Below are 21087 nucleotides of genomic sequence, written 5' to 3' on the forward strand. Positions count from 1 at the left end.
CCAATTTTGTGATTGGGACTTTAAAGTAGAGAAACATTGTCCATTTTCTCCTACTTTCTCCTGATAGTAAAGCCTAGTTATCAAAGGTAGATAGCTTAAAAAAAAAAAAAGGAGAATAGTAGAAAGATCCCTACAAAGACTCAGACCTAGACCTTGTCATAGCCCTGGAATTTGTACACAATTAGAAAATTCAAACAATATTATCAGGTATTGAGAAGAGCTCTGAATTAGGATTAATCTGAATTCTGGTCTTAGTTCAGCCTATCACTAGTTGCATGACTTTAAGACATTGTTTTAGATTCTCTAAGCCAATAGAATAAGAGAATTCTAAATCTGGAATAGATCTTACTTGTCCTATGTTTCATACTCATCATTTTGCAACTTTCGAAACTGAAGCACAGAAAAAATAAATTGTTGTGCTATGGAAGCCACCTCCCAGTGGCTGCTGGAGGTCTAACTCAGACCTATGGAATGGCTCTCTTCCTATGAGAGGATGATGATGATGATATGAGGAGAGTGAGAGGCAATTGTGTTGTCTGACCTCTCTCCTCTTCCCTCTGCCTCCAATTTATTTCATTACCAGTCTACAAACAACACCTGTGTCAGTAAACGCTTCCCCACAACTTCCTCAAGTGTCACAAGCCACAGCTGCAGAGGGTCTCAGAGAATTGACCTGCCTCTTCACCCAGAAATGGTCCTTAACAATAAATAATTCACCCAAAGTTGTAGCTGATGTCCAAAACTTAGCTTCAGAAACCAGGCCTACCACTAAGTTACTCTTCCAGCTTGGACAAATTATTTAATTTCTTATCTGTAAAATTATGTAGTCAAACTAGATGATCTTTGAAAGATATACAGAAGGAATATAAATTCAGAGCAGAAAAAAACTTTAGTGGTCCCATCAATTCCAACACCCTCATTTTACAGATGGGAAAACCAGAGCCTATAAGGAAATTTCATGATTTACTTCAAGTCACATGAGTGCTATAAATGGCAGAAGTGGGATTTGAACCTGGATCATCTGACTCCAAATCCAATGTTTTACACACACACACACACACACAAACACACGTGCAAGCGTGCAACTAATAGGTTTGTCTATTACTCTGTCTATTACATCAAAATATCTAAGTATCCTCATCTATAAAATACAAATGAAAATATTTCTCATTTATCTGACAGGGCTATTGTATGAGTGAAATAAAACAACAGAGATAAAGGTATTTTTACTACATGAAGCTAAAATATTGGTGGAAATACTATTTTCTTTCTCAAATGACTTGCCCCTTTATAATGGCTTCTCAATTCTTGTCATCTTATTCTTAAAGGTCTGCTAAATGGATTCCTATGCTTTTGATTGATTTATCTTCCATTCTCAACAGTCTGTCACTTTAACTGATGCTTTACTAACATGGCCCTTTTGCCTCTTGCTTAGCTCTGTAGGAAAACATCTCAATTCCTGGCTATGCAAGCAACTTCAGTTTTTAAAAAGAATTTTTTACCTTCCTGCTTTGCATATCATTACTTTTGCTGTAGATTTGAAAGAAGGTAAGTACATTTTTTTTGAAAAGTTTAACCTAGTAAAGATAGAGGTTTTAGTGAAGAAATGGTAAGGAACTATGTCTAGATCTAGTGGAGGAATACTTCATATTTGATGTCTAACTTTTAGCATTTAAAAGTTATTTGATTGTCATGTCAATCCATAAGATCATAGATTTTAGAGAAAGGAGAAATTAACTGCCTTGTTTTATAGATGAACACAAATGAAGTTCAAATGGCACCCAAAGTATCACAGGTAGTAAATGGTAGAGTGGGTTCTGTGATTCTACTTTCCACTGAACAATGCTTACATTAATATAGAAAGTCACTTAAAAATGACAGAAAGACACACACATACATACACACACAAAGAAAGAAAGATAAAAGAAAGAGAAAGAGATGAGAGAGATATAAAAGAGATAGAGAAATGGAAGAGTTAAGGAGATAGAGAGATGAAAGAGAGATAAATAAGAGAGAAAGAGGGAGGAGGAGAAAAGGAAGGAGGGAGGAAGACAGAGAAAGGAGAGAGAGTTGATAGAGAGGGAAGGAGAGAGGAAAAGAGGGAGGAAGAGAGAGACATGAGAGAGAGTTGAAAGAGAAAGAGAAGTAAAGAGTGAGGAAGGGAAGAAAGGAGAGAGAGAGAGAGAAAGAGAGAAAGAGAGAGGAGAGAGATTTGATGTTTTGATTCTGACAGGTTTTTTTTTTTTGAAGCAGGGGTTGGGGGATGGGGGTGGTTGAGTCATTCAAAGCTCTCCATAGCAGCAATTTCTCTATTCCCTCTTTGATGCTTTTTCCTAGACACAGCTTATGGTATACTACAGTAATTAAACAAATTAATTAATATAACATAATCTCATTTATCTAAAAATAACTAAGACCTCCCCACCCCCAATCAACCCCAAACTTTCAGGGACCCCTGTTCCTAAAGTCCATCTGGGGACAGGAAACTATATAAAGACCCCAGCTTAATTACCTGGCAGAAATCCTGTGATATAATACTGGCATCCTTAGTATAACTGAGTCCTTGTTCTGTATCAGAGCTCTGCCTGACAAACTTCCCATGAGTGTGAGAGCAAAACAGTGAGCATATTCATCTCTCAAGGAGACTGAGATCCTGAAAGAAATCCCAAAATGAAAACTGCCAGGAATATTATAGCCAAGGAGACTGAGAGTTCCCAAAGACCTTTGGAAGCACCTGGGGATCACCACTTTCTATAGTTGGTTTCTAAGTCTTTTTCCTAAAGAAGGCTAGTTCCAGAATTCTCATTTGGTATATTTCAGCAGATATGTAATTCAGGAAGCATAAAATCACAGATTTAGAAATAGAAAGCAATTTACTGCACATCTAGTCCTACCCACTCTTTTAATAGATCAGGAAACAGAGGCCCAGAGAGATTTAATAGCTTATCCTAGGTGATATGAATAAGCCATGGTAAAAGCAAGAATCATAGTTAGAGGTTTCTCAATTATTTAGAAAGATATTTTGAGGCTTGAGGATTAAGGTTTGCTTAGACATCTCTGGAACCTATATAATAATTAGTGTATAGAAAAGGACAAGTTTAGTCATCTGGACCTCCATATTAACTCCAACTCTTTTTTTGTCCTAATTACAAAAGAAGTTCAAATTACAATTTAAGGCAACAATTTAAATCTGGGCAAAATTAAATGTAACCAGTTTTAAATGGATCACCTCATACCTTGTTTTAAAAAAAAAAAAAACTTCTAGGTTAGAATCCGTTGCTGATTGTTTTCGTAATGGGAGAAGATGACGAAATAGAGATACATGATTTATTTCTCAGCCTAAAACAGATTTTGGTTATTTTTTTTCTTTACAGCTTGTTACAAAGTTTATAAAACCCTATAACAATCAAAATAGGGTATCAGAGAAAATCAGAGACTGATGTGGAAGATATTCAAAGTATATTTCCCTGTAGAGTCAACACAGTGCTAGATACTATAGGAGAAATCCATAGAAATCAAGGCAGAATGTTACCTATAGTCAAACCTCCAGTGGTCAAGAGGTAGTCCAAGTTATAGACACAAGATTTACTACCATTGTGGAGTGATAAAGAACTCAGTAACAAGTTGGGTGGGATTTGCTTACTCCAAAGGGCTCTATCCTCATTATGGCTTTTAACATAAATTTATCCCTCCTCTTCTGACTCTATGCCTGAAGTCAGAAGACCTGAAATGGAAACTTACTACTTGTAGAATCTTGGCCAAGTCCCTCAACTTCTTTAGATCTCACTTTTCTCATTTATAAGGTGAAAGAGTTGGACAAAATCACCTTCTAATTCTACATCTATATATAGTACTCTCTCTGGCGCTGTGGCTCCTTAACTTATACTTTTACTTAAAAGTCTGATTCACCAGGGGAGACTACCATGAGATTCAAAAGATATTCTGTCAATCAGAATGACAAGTATAATAGGTTCACAAGTCCCCACTGGTATATTCTATTTTAATAGTCAGCCAGTAAACAGAATTATCTCAAGGCAAATGCATTTACTAACCTAGCATACTTAGAATAGCAACTAGAAAATATCCCTTCCTCAAAGATTTAGAACACACTCTGAAACAAGTCAAGTGCTACAAAATAATCCAAGATGGGCAGAGAGAAGCCAGGAAGATCCCTGACCTCTCCCTAGTCTTTTTTTTCAGAAACAATGTTAAACCAATACTCTAAATGGATTCTGGACTGACAGAATGCACAAACAAAGTTAGAATAAAATAAATTTCCAGCTTAAGGTAACTTAATATCTGTTTCACTTGAGTAAAAGGTGAGTACAGCTCAAGGAAGATGATATCCAAACAAGGCAGTGGGAGGCTCTTAGTCACAAATCAGCAGACTAATGGCACAGCAAGCCAGATATGAGGCCTTTAGTCCCAGCATAGACAGCAAATTGCTGCCCCAGAACAGCAGCACAACAGGTACAAGCCAGGTCAGGTCATCACAGCCATCAGCACCTGAGACCCTAGGGCAGAAAGCCAAAGACCAGGCCCCTGGCTCCAACATAAGAAGCCTGAGTAGTGCACCAGGAATAGAGCTCAACTTTTAAAAATGAGCAAAAAATCAAAAAGACAAAAACCACAGGGACTTCTGGTTAAGATGGCGGAGAGGAGGCTCACAGTTGCATAAGCTCCGCGCTTTCTCTCACTATCCACTTCATTACAAGCCTCTGAATCAATGCTTGACTGAAAAAAACCCACAAATAGTTACCAAGAGAAGCCATCCTTGAGATCCGCCAAGAAAGGTCTGTCTTTACTGGAGGGCTGGGGCGGTTTTAGATCGGGCGCAGGCTGAGGGCAGCGGCAGTGAGAGCACGGGAGCAGAGCTGAGAGGGGGTGGGGAGTGATCGTAGCCGTCTCTGCGGGGAGAGCTTCGCTACAGGTTTGGAACCTGCAGCAAGTCAACAGCCCAGCAGAGAAGCTAAAAACACCGGGGCTGAAGAACACAACCGCAAACAGCTGGAGTCTCTCAGGACCTGGCCGCCCCCTTCCTTCCCCCCCCTCAGTGACTCAGCACGCTTTGGGATCTCAGAGCGCAGGCGCAGCACAGTCCTGCTAGTGCCTCACTGCTGCCCCCTGCAGTCTGTAGAGGAAGCTCGATAACACACCCAGCCCCCCCCCAAAGAAAGACTCCAGTTTTTTCTGTTTTTCTTTGGTAGTTTGTCTCTGATTAATACACAGAATGAGCAAGAAGCTGAAGAGGACTTTAACCCTTGACAGCTTCTACACAGATAGAGAGCAGACTCTAAATCCTGAGGAGACTAAAAACAGGCAGTCCCCAGGTGATTCCCCAAAGGAGGAGATCGTCTGTTCCTCAGCACAGATGAACCTCATAGAAGTGATTAAAAAGGCTCTCACAAGGGAGCTAGAAGAAAAATGGGAAAGCAGAGTGAGGCTTGGCAAAAGGAGAAGGAAGCTTGGGAAAAGGAGAGGGAGGCTTGGCAAAAGAGCCTGGAGAAGTCAGTTAAAGAGAGAGTGGATAAAGAAGTAAAATCCTTGAAAAATAGGATTAGTGAACTGGAAACAGAAAACAGCTCTCTAAAAAACAAAATTGGCGAAATGGAAAAAAATTCCACAGAACAAAAGAACTCAATTGGACAATTAGAGAAAGATTTTAAAAAGTGAGTGAAGAGAATACTTCACTGAAAATCAGAATTGAACAAGTGGAATTGAATGACTCGAGGAGACAAGAAGAATCAGTCAAGCAAATCCAAAAAAATCAAACAATGGAGAAAAATGTGAAATACCTTCTGGGGAAGACAACAGACCTGGAAAACAGATCCAGGAGAGACAATCTGAGAATCATTGGACTCCCAGAAAAACATGATGAAAAAAAGAGCCTGGACACTATCTTCCAGGAAATTATCAAAGAGAACTGCCCAGAAGTCATAGGAACAGAGGAAAAAATAAACATTGAAAGGATTCATCGATCACCCACTGAAAGGGATCCTAAAATCAAAACACCAAGGAATATAGTGGCCAAATGCCAGAACCCTCAGATGAAAGAAAAAATATTGCAAGCGGCTAGAAAAACCCAATTCAAGTATCAAGGAGCCACAATAAGGATCACCCAGGATCTGGCAGCATCCACATTAAAAGATCGAAGGGCCTGGAATATGATATTCCGAAAGGCTAAGGAACTTGGTATGCAACCAAAAATAACTTACCCAGCGAGAATGAGCATCTTTTTCCAGGGAAGAAGATGGACATTCAACGAAGTAAGCGAATTTCATCTATTTCTGATGAAAAAACCAGAACTTAACAAAAAGTTTGATCTACAAATATAGAACTCAAGAGAAATCTAAAAAGGTAAAGATTAATCTTGGGAACTATATTTTGACTATATAGATGTATAAAGAATACATGTATACCTTGTTCTAGAAATTGATGTGGAAAGGACATTGTACCAGAAAAAGGGTAAAGTGGGGGTAGTACATCTCATGAAGAGGCATAGGAAACCTATTATATCTGAGAGAAAGAATGGAGGGGGATGAATATAGTGGGTATCTTACTGCCTTCAGAATTGGCTTTAAGTGAAAAATCTTAAGACATATTCAATCTATGGTGAAACTTCTCCCATCTCATTGAAAAGTGAGAAGGGAAAAGTGGAAAGGGAAGGAATAAGCTAAGCGGAAGGGAATACGGGAACTGGGAGGGAAAGGGGTAAGATAGGGGGAGGAACTCTAAGGCGGGGGGAGGGACACTAAAAAGGGAGGGCTGTGAGAAGCAAGGGGTGCTCACAAGCTTAATACTTGGAAGGGGGGGAAAGGGGAAAGAAGGGAGGAAAGCATAAACCGGGGTTAACAAGATGGCAAGTAATACAGAATTGGTCATTCTAACCATAAATGTGAACGGGGTAAACTCCCCCATAAAGAGGAAGCGGTTAGCAGAATGGATTAAAAGCCAGAATCCTACAATATGTTGTTTACAGGAAACACACCTGAAGCGGGGAGATACATGCAGGTTAAAGGTAAAAGGTTGGAGCAAAATCTACTATGCTTCAGGTGAAGTCAAAAAAGCAGGGGTAGCCATCCTGATCTCAGATCAAGCTAAAGCAAAAATTGACCTAATTAAAAGAGATAAGGAAGGACACTATATCTTGCTAAAGGGTAGCATGGATAATGAAGCACTATCTATATTAAACATATATGCACCAAGTGGGGTAGCATCTAAATTCTTAAAAGAGAAACTAAGAGAGCTGCAAGAAGAAATAGACAGTAAAACTATAATAGTGGGAGATCTTAACCTTGCACTCTCAGAATTAGATAAATCAAACCAGAAAATAAATAAGAAAGAAGTCAAAGAGGTAAACAGAATACTAGAAAAGCTAGATATGATAGATCTCTGGAGAAAATGTAATGGAGACAGAAAGGAATACACTTTCTTTTCAGCAGTTCATGGAACCTATACAAAAATTGACCATATATTAGGACATAAAAACCTCAAACTCAAATGTAGTAAGGCAGAAATAGTAAATGCATCCTTTTCAGACCACGATGCAATGAAAATTACATTCAACAAAAAAGCAGGGGGAAGTAGACCAAAAAATAATTGGAAACTAAATAATCTCATACTAAAGAATGATTGGGTAAAACAGCAAATCATAGACATAATTAATAACTTCACCCAAGAAAACGATAATAATGAGACATCATACCAAAATGTATGGGATGCAGCCAAAGCGGTAATAAGGGGAAATTTCATATCTCTAGAGGCCTATTTGTATAAAATAGAGAAAGAGAAGGTCAATGAATTGGGTTTGCAATTAAAAATGCTAGAAAAGGAACAAATTAAAAACCCCCAGTCAAACACTAAACTTGAAATTCTAAAAGTAAAAGGTGAGATCAATAAAATTGAAAGTAAAAAAACTATTGAATTGATTAATAAAACTAAGAGTTGGTTCTATGAAAAAACCAACAAAATAGACAAACCCTTAGTAAATCTGATTAAAAAAAGGAAAGAGGAAAATCAAATTGTTAGTCTTAAAAATGAAAAGGGAGAACTCACCACTAACGAAGAGGAAATTAGAGCAATAATTAGGAGTTACTTTGCCCAACTTTATGCCAATAAATTCGACAACTTAAATGAAATAGAAAAATACCTCCAAAAATACAGCTTGCCCAAACTAACAGAGGAAGAAGTAAATATCCTAAACAGTCCCATCTCAGAAAAAGAAATAGAACAAACTATCAATCAACTCCCTAAGAAAAAATCCCCAGGACCAGATGGATTTACATGTGAATTCTACCAAACATTTAAAGAACAATTAACTCCAATGTTATATAAACTATTTGAAAAAATAGGGATTGAAGGAGTCCTACCAAACTCCTTTTATGACACAGATATGGTACTGATACCTAAACCAGGTAGGCTGAAAACAGAGAAAGAAAATTATAGACCAATCTCCCTAATGAATATTGATGCTAAAATCTTAAATAAAATATTAGCAAAAAGATTACAGAAAATTGTCACCAGGATAATACACTATGACCAAGTAGGATTTATACCAGGAATGCAGGGCTGGTTCAATATTAGGAAAACTATTAGCATAATTGACTATATCAATAACCAAACAAACAAAAACCACATGATCATCTCAATAGATGCAGAAAAAGCATTTGATAAAATCCAACATCCATTCCTAATAAAAACACTTGAGAGCATAGGAATAAATGGACTTTTCCTTAAAATAGTCAGGAGCATATATTTAAAACCATCAGTAAGCATCATATGCAATGGGGAAAAACTGGAACCTTTCCCAGTAAGATCTGGAGTGAAGCAAGGTTGCCCACTATCACCATTATTATTTAATATCGTATTAGAAACACTAGCCTCGGCAATAAGAGTCGAGAAAGATATAAAAGGAATTAGAGTAGGCAATGAGGAAACCAAACTATCACTCTTTGCAGATGATATGATGGTATACCTAGAGAACCCCAGAGATTCTACCAAAAAGCTATTGGAAATAATTCATAATTTTAGCAAAGTAGCTGGCTACAAAATAAATCCCCATAAATCCTCAGCATTTTTATACATCACCAACAAAACCCAACAGCAAGAGATACAAAGAGAAATTCCATTCAGAATAACTGTTGATACCATAAAATATTTGGGAATCTATCTACCAAAGGAAAGTCAGGAATTATATGAGCAAAATTATAAAAAAGTCTCCACACAAATAAAGTCAGACTTAAATAATTGGAAAAATATTAAGTGCTCTTGGATTGGCCGAGCGAACATAATAAAGATGACAATACTCCCTAAACTAATCTATTTATTTAGTGCTATACCAATCAGACTTCCAAGAAAATATTTTATTGATCTAGAAAAAATAACAACAAAATTCATATGGAACAATAAAAAGTCGAGAATCTCAAGGGAACTAATGAAAAAAAAATCAAATGAAGGTGGCCTAGCTGTACCTGATCTAAAATTATATTATAAAGCAGCAGTCACCAAAACCATTTGGTATTGGCTAAGAAATAGATTAGTGGATCAGTGGAAAAGGCTAGGCTCACAAGACAGAATAGTCAATTATAGCAATCTAGTGTTTGACAAACCCAAAGCCCCTAACTTCTGGGAAAAGAATTCATTATTTGATAAAAACTGCTGGGATAATTGGAAATTAGTATGGCAGAAATTAGGCATGGACCCACACTTAACACCATATACCAAGATAAGATCAAAATGGGTCTATGACCTAGGCATAAAGAACGAGATTATAAATAAATTAGAGGAACATAGAATAGTTTATCTCTCAGACTTGTGGAGGAGAAAGAAATTTGTGACCAAAGATGAACTAGAGACCATTACTGATCACAGAATAGAAAATTTCGATTACATCAAATTAAAAAGCCTTTGTACAAATAAAACTAATGCAAACAAGATTAGAAGGGAAGCAACAAACTGGGAAAACATTTTCACAGTTAAAGGTTCTGATAAAGGCCTCATTTCCAAAATATATAGAGAACTGACTCAAATTTATAAGAAATCAAGCCATTCTCCAATTGATAAATGGTCAAAGGATATGAACAGACAATTTTCAGAGGATGAGATTGAAACTATTACCACTCATATGAAAGAGTGTTCCAAATCATTATTGATCAGAGAAATGCAAATTAAGACAACTCTGAGATACCACTACACACCTGTCAGATTGGCTAAGATGACAGGAAAAAATAATGATGAATGTTGGAGGGGATGCGGGAAAACTGGGACACTAATGCATTGTTGGTGGAGTTGTGAACGAATCCAACCATTCTGGAGAGCAATCTGGAATTATGCCCAAAAAATTATCAAAATGTGCATATCCTTTGATCCAGCAGTGTTTCTATTGGGCTTATATCCCAAAGAAATACTAAAGAAGGGAAAGGGACCTGTATGTGCCAAAATGTTTGTAGCAGCCCTGTTTGTAGTGGCTAGAAACTGGAAAATGAATGGATGCCCATCAATTGGAGAATGGCTGGGTAAATTGTGGTATATGAATGTTATGGAATATTATTGTTCTGTAAGAAATGACCAGCAGGATGAATACAGAGAGGCTTGGAGAGACCTACATGAACTGATGCTAAGTGAAATGAGCAGAACCAGGAGATCATTATACACTTCGACAACGATATTGTATGAGGACATATTTTGATGGAAGTGGATTTCTTTGACAAAGAGACCTGAGTTTCAATTGATAAATGACAGACAAAAGCAGCTACACCCAAAGAAAGAACACTGGGAAACGAATGTGAACTATCTGCATTTTTGTTTTTCTTCCCGGATTATTTATACCTTCTGAATCCAATTCTCCCTATGCAACAAGAGAACTGTTCGGTTCTGCAAACATATATTGTATCTAGGATATACTGCAACATATCCAACATATAAAGGACTGCTTGCCATCTAGGGGAGGGGGTGGAGGGAGGGAGGGGAAAAAAAATCGGAACAGAAATGAGTGTCAATATAATGTAATTATTAAATAAAAAATTTAAAAAAAAAAAAAAGACAAAAACCACAGAAAGATACTATGGTGACGGGGAAGATCAAAATGCAAATTCAGAACAGGATAACAATATTAAAATGCCTCCATGTGAAGCCTTAGAGGGGAATGTGAATTGGTCGGAAGCCTAATAACTCTACACAGAACCTTTTGAAGAAAAAATTGGTGGCAAATGAGAATTATGCAGAAGAAATATGAAAAAGAGTCAACATCTTAGAAAATGAAGCACAAAAATTCACTGAAAAAAAACCTCAACTCCTTAAAAAATAGAATTGGTGAAGACAGGCCAAGGAAGGAGAGATAATTCCACTCAAGAAAACAATTTCTTTAAAAGTATAATTGGTCAAATAGAAAATGAGGTGCAAAAGCTAACTTAAGAAATTCCTTCAAAATTAGAATTGGGCAAATGGAAACTACTGATTCTATCATACAACAGGAATCAGTTAAACAAAATCAAAAGAATGCAAAAGTAGAATAAAATATAAAATACCTCATTGGAAAAAACAACTGACATGGAAAATAGATCCAGGAGAGATAATTTAAAGATTATTAGATATCTGAAAAATATGATTTAAAAAAAAAGACTCTGGACAGCATCTTTCAAGAAACTATCATGGAAAACTATTCTCATATGCTATAACCAGATAGTAAAATAATCACTGAAAGAATCCACTGATCATCTCCTGAAAAAGATATTAAATTGAAAACTCCAAGAAATAATATAGCTAAATTTCTAAATTATCAGGACAAAGAGAAAATATTACAAGTAGCCAGAAAAGAAACAAATATCAAATATCAAGGAGCCACAGTCAGGATTGCACGGGATTTAGCAGCTACTATATTAAAAATTTGGAAGGCTTGAAATACAATATTCCAGAAGTTAAAGGAGCTTGAATTACAACCAAGAATCAATTATCCAGGAAAACTGAGCATAATTTTTTCAGAGGAACTTGGGTACTTGCAAACTTTCCTGATGAAAAGACCAAAACTGAACAAAAAAAGTCAATCTTCAAATACAAGATTTAAGAAATATAAAAACCAAATAGGAAAAAAAATACATTATTCAATAGAGTGCTGCAGGGGAGAGTTGGTACAACTCAGAATATAATGGTAGTTAGGCACACATGTAGACTGCATGTATGGTCAAGGAAAGTTACACCTCAGGGAGTATAAAATCTCAATTTTTTTTTCTATCAATATCTTTACTTCTGTTATCTACCCCTTAATTTCTAGAATTACATCAACAAGACTGGTTGAAGGAGAGAATAAACTCCTCTAATCCACGACTATATATTTTATTTTTTCTATTCATCCTAAGGAGGGGCAGAAATATCTGAAGAAAATTTCAAATTCTGAAGCAACATTTATTACAGACTTGGGACAATTTCCTTGTAGTTTATCAGAACACAATAATACATAGCATCTAGAAAAAGTAGTATTTTTGCAACAGCCCAAACAAATTGCTTTTTTTATATAAAGGTCTCCAGCAAGTTTAATTTCAATGATCCCTTTAAAAAAAAAAAAAAAGGCTAAAGTGCATAAGATAACAAATGGCTCCCTATTGCCTCTAGGATAAAATGCATTCTTTTTATATGACATTTAAAGCTCTTTGAATCAGCTCTAGACTACTTTTTCATATTTATTCCTTATTATATTTCATCATGCATTCTATGTTCCAGCTAAAATGGCCACTTTTGTTCCCCAAACATGAAAATATATCATCCATCTATGTATCTTTTCACAGCCTATCTTACATATGTGGAATATTCTCCCTACTCAACTGTCTCTTAACATTTGTAGCTCTCCAATCTGGAATTATGCCCCCAAAATTATCAAATTGTGCATACTCTTTGATCCAGCAGTGTTTCTATTGGGCTTATATCCCAAAGAAATACTAAAGAAGGGAAAGGGACCTGTATGTGCCAAAATGTTTGTAGCAGCCCTATTTGTAGTGGCTAGAAACTGGAAAATGAATGGATGTCCATCAATTGGAGAATGGCTGGGTAAATTGTGGTATATGAATGTTATGGAATATTATTGTTCTGTAAGAAATGACCAGCAGGATGAATACAAAGAGGACTGGTGAGACTTACATGAACTGATGCTAAGTGAAATGAGCAGAACCAGGAGATCATTATACACTTCGACAACGATATTGTATGAGGACATATTTTGATGGAAGTGGATTTCTTTGACAAAGAGACCTAACTGAGTTTCAATTGATAAATGACGGACAAAAGCAGCTACACCCAAAGAAAGAACACTGGGAAACGAATGTGAACTATCTGCATTTTTGTTTTTCTTCCCGGGTTATTTATACCTTCTGAATCCAATTCTCCCTATGCAACAAGAGAACTGTTCGGTTCTGCAAACATATATTGTATCTAGGATATACTGCAACATATCCAACATATAAAGGACTGTTTGCCATCTAGGGGAGGGGGTGGAGGGAGGGAGGGAGGGGAAAAAAATCGGAACAGAAACGAGTGCAAGGGATAATGTTGTAAAAAAATTACCCTGGCATGGATTCTGTCAATATAAAGTAATTATTAAATAAAAATTTAAAAAAAAAACATTTGTAGCTCTCTTTAGTGTTCATTTAAAGTACAATCTCCTAGGCAAGGATTTCCCAGGATATTAATACTCCCTGAATTTACATTATATTAATGTTTAATTTGTATATGAATTAAATTTAGTTATCTGTGTATATGTCAAATTCCCCAAGCAGAATATAAGATCCCTGAAAGTAAGGGGAATTTTGCTTTAGTTCTTGTGTCCTTGTCACATATAATAATGCCTTGAACCCAGTGGACCTTTAATGCTTATAGAATTTGAGGTAGAATATTCTAGACTTCATTTATGCCCAAATTTTCTTCCTGGTATTATTAGAAATTAAATCACTAAATAGAAGGGAATCAAAAAAAAAGTTCATGGGATCATAAAGAGGAAGAAACTTCTATATATTAGAATCTGTCCTTTGCCTAGAGGAGAAACAGGTTTCAAATTAAGCCACATGATATGTGATTCTGAAAACTCTTCAGACAAGATATTCTTATGGTATATTTTAGTAACTTAGCTTGCTGTTGGATTATCTATGATCCTGGAAGTCCTTTCTTACAGTTAACTCAAATCCTTAGTGCTGCTGTTGGAGCTTTTTTTTTTTTTTTTTTTGTTATTCTCAGACAACAGTTAGAACAGTTGATGGATATCATGCTTAAAATAACCATTGATATTCTTGAAATTACATTATCTTTGGGTTTGTACTTTTTCCACACTAAATATATATATATATATCCTTTTAAATATATAGTTCTCTCAAATCAGCATAGTGTTTGATTAAAAACTTTACCATTGCCAAGCATACTGAAAAGATTACTTCCTGTCTTCCTATGTTACCCCACTTACTAACACAAGATAGTAGACATCAAAGAAGAATAAAACTTGGGCCCTGATTAAAAATACAAACACACATAAAACTCTCATTCCAGTCTACAAGTACTTGTCCAAGGTCCTGATAGTTTAGACTTGCTTCATGTAATTTCTATTGATATTGCACTGAGGCCTTGCTCAGTAGACACTTGCCTAAAATGATATTATAGCCACAGGAAATTGGGATGCAAATGAAATTTGTCTTTAAAGTCTATCCACCATGCCTTTGAGGCATCCTTTCTTCTTTGGTTTCCCTTCTGTATTCAACTCATTGAGTATTTATTAAGTGTTTACTCTGTGATAGGTGCTGGGGAAAAGAAGATAAGGATAAAAATACCTATATAGGCATATATTTGTGTGCATATATGTATATGGGTGTGATGTGTGTGTATACGTGTGTGTGTGTGTGTGTGTTTTATTTTCAGATCTGAATGTGGCAGAACTCAATCCCAGCTGCTAATGTTCAGAAATACCCAATCAGAGAACTAAGCAAAAAGAAACAAGTTAAGACATCATCAGAGAGGGAGAAGCAAGAGATACTATGCAGGGCAGTGTAAGAATGAATGAGAAAGAATGGGAGAACAAGTTCAGATTTCAGCTGGGAAGCATTCTCTTTCACATATACCCACAGTAGTCACTTAGGGCAGTTGTTGATAATGATGTTATTTGTCCTTCAATCTTGAAGAGGACTATGACATCATGTAGTTGATGCCATAAGATGAAAGTGAGTTCAATTTAAAAGGGGAAGGATTGTGCAAAATCACCAGCTTCACTTTCTCCTTCCAAGCCATTTGAGTTCAGTAGTACGATATAGATGAGGACAACTGGAGATGGCCCTAGATGCAATGGGAGACTTTGGCCGTTAGTTTTTCAATAGGGTCTTATTTTTTTCCAAATAGTATAAATATAATAATAAATAAATAATATAAATATAAATTCCAAATATATAAAGATAATTTTCAACATTCATTTATTATTGTAAAACTTTGTGTTCCAATTGAAACAACTCTGAATTACCACCTCAAGCCTCTCAGATTGGCTAAGATGATCGGAAAAGATAATATAAATGTGTTGGAGGAAATGTAGGAAAACTGAAACACTAATGCATTGTAGAGTTGTGAAATGATCCAACTATTCTGGAGAGCAATTTGGAACTATGCTTGACGGGCTTTAAAGGGCTTTAAAACTGGACATATGCTTTGATCCAGCAGTGCCACTATTGGTTCTGTATCCAAGGAAATCATAAAGGAAGGACAAGTTGTGATATGTGAACGTAACTGAATATTATTGTTCTTTAAAAATGATGAATAAGTTGATTATAGAAAGGCCTGGAAAGATTTACATGAACTGACGCTGAGAGAAACAAGCAGAACTAGGAATACATTGTACACAATAACAGCAAGAATATGTGATGATCAAATATAAAAGGTTTAGTTCTTCTCAGTAGTTCAGTGATCCAAAACAATCCCAATAGTCTTTGAACAGAAAATGCCACCTGCATCCAGAAAAAGAACTAAGGACACTGAATGTAAATCAACACATGCTATGTTTACTTTTTTCTGCTTTTTTTCCCCTCTCCTATGGTTTTTCCCTTTTGCTTGGATTTTTCTCTCTCAACATGATTCATAAAGCAATATATATTAAAAAATAAATAAATTTATTACAATTTTTAAAAACACCCAAATAGGTAGAAAAATTTAAAACTACAAAAAAATCCTTTGTGTTCCAAATTCTAATTATATATATATATATACACATACATACACACACACATATATATATATACATATATATATTACAATTCAGTAGTGTGCAGAGTCTCTTACACAAAAGAAAAGGAGAAAGGGAAGGAGATAAGAGAAAAGAAGAAGGTTAAAAGGAATGACAGATTGAGTAAGGTATTGATCAAAGGAAAACAGAATTTTGAGGAGAGACAGAGTAATAAGAAAGAGAAGAAAGATAAATAGTAAAGAAAAAAATGCACAGTTAGCAACCATAACTGTGAATGTAAATGGAGACAGATATTAGAATGGATTAAAAACTAGATACCAGAAATAAGATGTTTAGAAGAAATATACTTGAAAGAGAAAGACACGCACAGGTTTAAAATAAAGGCTTAAAGCAGGCTATATTATGTTTCAAATTCTGCTTTTTTTAAAAAAAAGTAGGGGTAGCAATTGTGATCTTAGACATATAAAAGCAAAAATAGAGGTAATTAAAAAAGATGCATAGGGCAATTACACCTTGCTAAAAGGTAGTATATAGACAATGAAATAATAACAATACTAAATATATATGCACCAAATGGCACACTATTTACAATCTTAAATGAAAATTTCAAGAACTTGTAAGAGGAAATAGACTATACTAGTAGGGATCCTCATTGTAAATTAATTAATTAAATTAATCTAACAATAAAAGAAGTAAGAAAAAAACTAAGATGGATAGAATTTTTAAAGGTTAAGTATAATATATCACTGGAAAAAAATTGGATTGGAATGGAAAAGGATATATATTTTGCTTATCTATTCATGGCACCCTCAAAAAAAAAACTTACTATATATTAGGGGTAAATAAATATATAAACAAATTCAGAAAAATTAAATGTACTCTTTTCATACCATAATAAAATAAAAAGGAATATTCAATAAAGATCAATAAAGAATATATAGATTAAAAGTTATTTGCAAATCAAATAATCTAATCCCCAAAAAAAAAAATGGAAAAGGAAAAATAAAAGGAAAAAAATCATTGAAACAATAATTTCGTTAAAGATAATGACAACAGATAACTTGCCAAAATTTATGAGCTATTGCCAAGGCACTTTGTTCATTCATTGTTCAGTCTTGTCCAATCTTTATGACCGTATTTGAGGTTTTTCTGTCAAAGATACTGAGGTGATTTGCCATTTCCTTCTCTGGTTCATTTGAAACTGATGAAGAAACTGAGGCAAGCAGGGTGAGATGCTCTCAGATTTATACAGATTTGAACTCAAGAAGATAAGTCTTCCCAATCCCATTCATGAAACTCTATCCACTTTGCCACCTACTTGTCCTAGTCAATGTAGTATTTAGGACAAAATTTATATCTGTAAATGAGTACATCAATTAAAAAAAAAGTAGATCAATGAATTGGATATGGAACTTTAAAAAAAGAGAACAAATAAAATTAAAATCCTCAACGGAGCACCAAATGGAAATTTTGAAAATCAAAGGAGAGGATAATAAAATTTTATATTTGAAAAAATTCATTGAAAATAAAACTCTTACTGTTGCGCTCTTCATTTCAATCATGTTCTACTGTTTGTGATCCAATTTGTTTTTTTTTGTTTGTTTGTTTGTTTTGGAGAACATACTGGAATGGTTTGCCATTTTCTCCTCCCCACTTATTTTAAAGTTGAGGGAATTGTGGCAAACAGATTTAAGTGAAATGCCGAGGGTCACATAGTTAGAAGTGTCAGAGGCCATTTTGAACTCAGGAAGGTGATTCTAGGGCCAGCACTATCCATTATTTCACCTAGCTGATTCACATAAATTAAACTAGGAGCTGTTATTATGAAAAAATATATACATAAGCTATTTGTTCATTTCATTTAAAAAAAGAAAGAAGAATAAAAATGAAGAGTGCATCACTAAAGATTTAATATAAAATAACTGCAGAAAATAGGAAAATATGAAATACTAAGAGTCTATCCACCAAGAAAAATCCAGGAAATATATGAAAACAATGGCAAAACCCTTTTTTTTCATGAATAAAGAAAGATCTAAACAATTGGGGAAATATTAATTGCTCATGGATAGGCCAAGCAAATATAACAAAAATAATAATTTCACCAAAATGAATTTATTCAGTGCCATACAAATAAAATTACCACTGAATTTGTTTATAGAGCTGGGAAAAAAAGGAATTCATATAGAAGAACAAATTATCAGGATATCAAGAGAGTCAATAAAAAAAATGGAAGAAAGGTGACTTAGCAATACCAGATTTCAAACCATGTAACAAAGTGGCAATCTCATAATAATCCAGTACAGGCTAGGAATTAAAATTGTTGTGATCTAGTTCAGATGGATCTGAATCGGTCCCTGTTCGGACGCCAAAATGTGGTGAGCTTCTTCTTCTCAAAACACCGCCAGGTGATAAAAGTTCAGATCTTTTATTATCTCCAATATAGCCCGGTTAGCTTAGAGGCCTATCTCTCTGCTTGGTTCCAAGAGCTCTTGCCACTTTGTCCTTTGCTTCTGCCTCTGCTTTCTTCAGCCTCCAGAGCCAGCACCACTCTTCATGTCATTCCAGTGAAATCTCGACTCGTAGCTTCTTCACTCTGAAGAACTTCTTTGACTGGCCCATTGAAGCTCTATTTATGCTAGTGCTCTCTGGCCCAAAGAGCTTCAAGGGAGGTGTGAACTCATTGAACTCCAATGAGTAAAGGTGTGAACACAAGCCTTGTATTAATTAGTTCTACTTAGTACCTTGTTTCAGGTTCTGCCCAAAACATCTTCTCGTACGATTAGATCAACTCTAATTAGTTAGCAGTTAGTAAGGATTCCAACATCTCCCCCTTTCTTTTGTTAGATGAAAACATCAAAGGAAATAGGAAATCTAATCAGATTAGTGGGTTTCTGAAGGGGTACACATAAATCCATCAATATGATATACATGGTATACATAAATCCATCAATATGGGAGGCATTATACATAATTTACATAAGCACATAGCAATATAACACAGGCTAGTAGTAATGTAACAACATGAATCAACCTGAAAATTTACACATGTCCATAAGTCCTAGAAATAGTCCATAAGCAATCCATTGTCCATTAGTTCATGTGCCAGGAATCTAATAATTCCTGTAGGCTCTGAAGTACTGCAAAAAGTCTCATCAACAATTTTTCATCTCAAGGAACCCAATGATTCTTGCTGTTTTTTCAGGAACTGAAATAGTTTCATCTTGTGTTAGGAAATCCAATGATTTCTGAAGATTTTAAGAGTCCTTTTGACAGTCTCATTGTCAGCCATCTGATTCTTTCTTCATCTGTGGAAATATAAGCAGATCCTCTTCCCCAAGCAGTTAACCTAATTCCCTTCTATTTACCAAATTTGGCATTTCTCCTCATCATCTGGTAATTACATTGGAGTTGTTTGCACTGGATACTGCCTTGTTGTCTTAAAAGGCCTGTATTCTTCCCAACTGTAATCCTGATTGCTTTTCTGTTGGTTGATGACATCAGAGTTCTGAATTTCTAAAGTCTCTCTGGGTGTAACCTCAGCTGCTATCATGCTCCACCTGTCCTTTGATTGATACTTTGGAGCTGGGCTCTGCCTCTCATTCCTCTGGGTCAATATACATTTAGAGGCCCAGTGAAAGCCTCGGTTACATTTTGGACATGGGGTTTTGGGTTTTCTCTCACCCTGTCTTCTCATTGTATCTCTGTATCTACATTGGGCTCTTAGATGTCCAATTTTTCCACAATGAAAACATCGACGGGTTTCTCTAGAATTCCTTTGCCAAGAAGGACCTTGTCTTTCCATGTTCATCATAGTTTGGGCATAATAAGCATTTGTGCCCACTGTGGCACAGCGTCTTATGATCTCCTCCAAAGGAGCATCTTTGTTTAGCCCCCATATAATTCTTTTGCAAACCTCATTGGCATTTTCCTTAGCCCAATGTCTAGTCATTATTTCTGTTGCTGCATTATTTCCAATGGTTCTTATTACAGCTGTTTGTAAACGTCCCACAAAATCTGCAAAAGGTTCATTGGGACCTTGCTCTATTTTTGTGAAAGCATTATTTCCATCTTTCTGTCCAGGGAGAGAATTCCAAGCTTTTATTGCAGCCTTAGAAATTTGCTCATACACTGTTATGGGATAATAAATCTGTTCTGAACTCTCTGCATACTGACCTTCACCAGCTAGTTGGTCAAAAGTGATTTGTACAACAGCTCCTGTTTGCCTATTGCGTTGGGCTTGAATCCTACATAATTCATGAAACTCCGAAAGCCACAATAAATTTTGTCCTGGTTCAAGACATGTTTTAGTGATGGATTTCCAGTCATTCGGGGTTAAGATTTCATAAGACAAATTATCCAGTAACATCTTCACATAAGATGATGTAGCTCCATAAAGAGTGCAACTCTTTTTCAAATCTTTAATTTTTCCCAAATTAAAAGGAGTGTATTTTCTCTCTTTTTGACCTGAGGAGTTGAGCTCTTCAATCACAGGATATGTATTTATAAAATCAGATATATCTTCTCCTTCATTTTTTGCTTTAATTAATGCTTTTTCTAATCTTGTCAAATTCTGCTTTACAGGAGAAGCTGACTGTGTTTCTGTCTCTCTCCCTCCCCTTTGTTCCACCCATGAAGGGTTAATTGCGGGGGAGGGTCATGAGATGTGGAATCACCTAATTCCTCCTGCTGTGAAGTATCATACTCAGAATTGTAATTAACTCCATTCTCATCTGATTCGTCCTCCTTTTCACCTAGTAAAGTTGGCACTTCTTCCTCCTGTACTTTCCTTTTCATCATTCTATCACTTAAATAACTTCTTATAGCCAATTGTATTACATTATATGTATTAATTATTGAGTTAGGCCCATTTTTATCATAGAATTGACAAAGAT

This window comes from Antechinus flavipes, chromosome 3 (assembly GCF_016432865.1).
Source record: "Antechinus flavipes isolate AdamAnt ecotype Samford, QLD, Australia chromosome 3, AdamAnt_v2, whole genome shotgun sequence".
Classification (NCBI taxonomy): domain Eukaryota; kingdom Metazoa; phylum Chordata; class Mammalia; order Dasyuromorphia; family Dasyuridae; genus Antechinus; species Antechinus flavipes.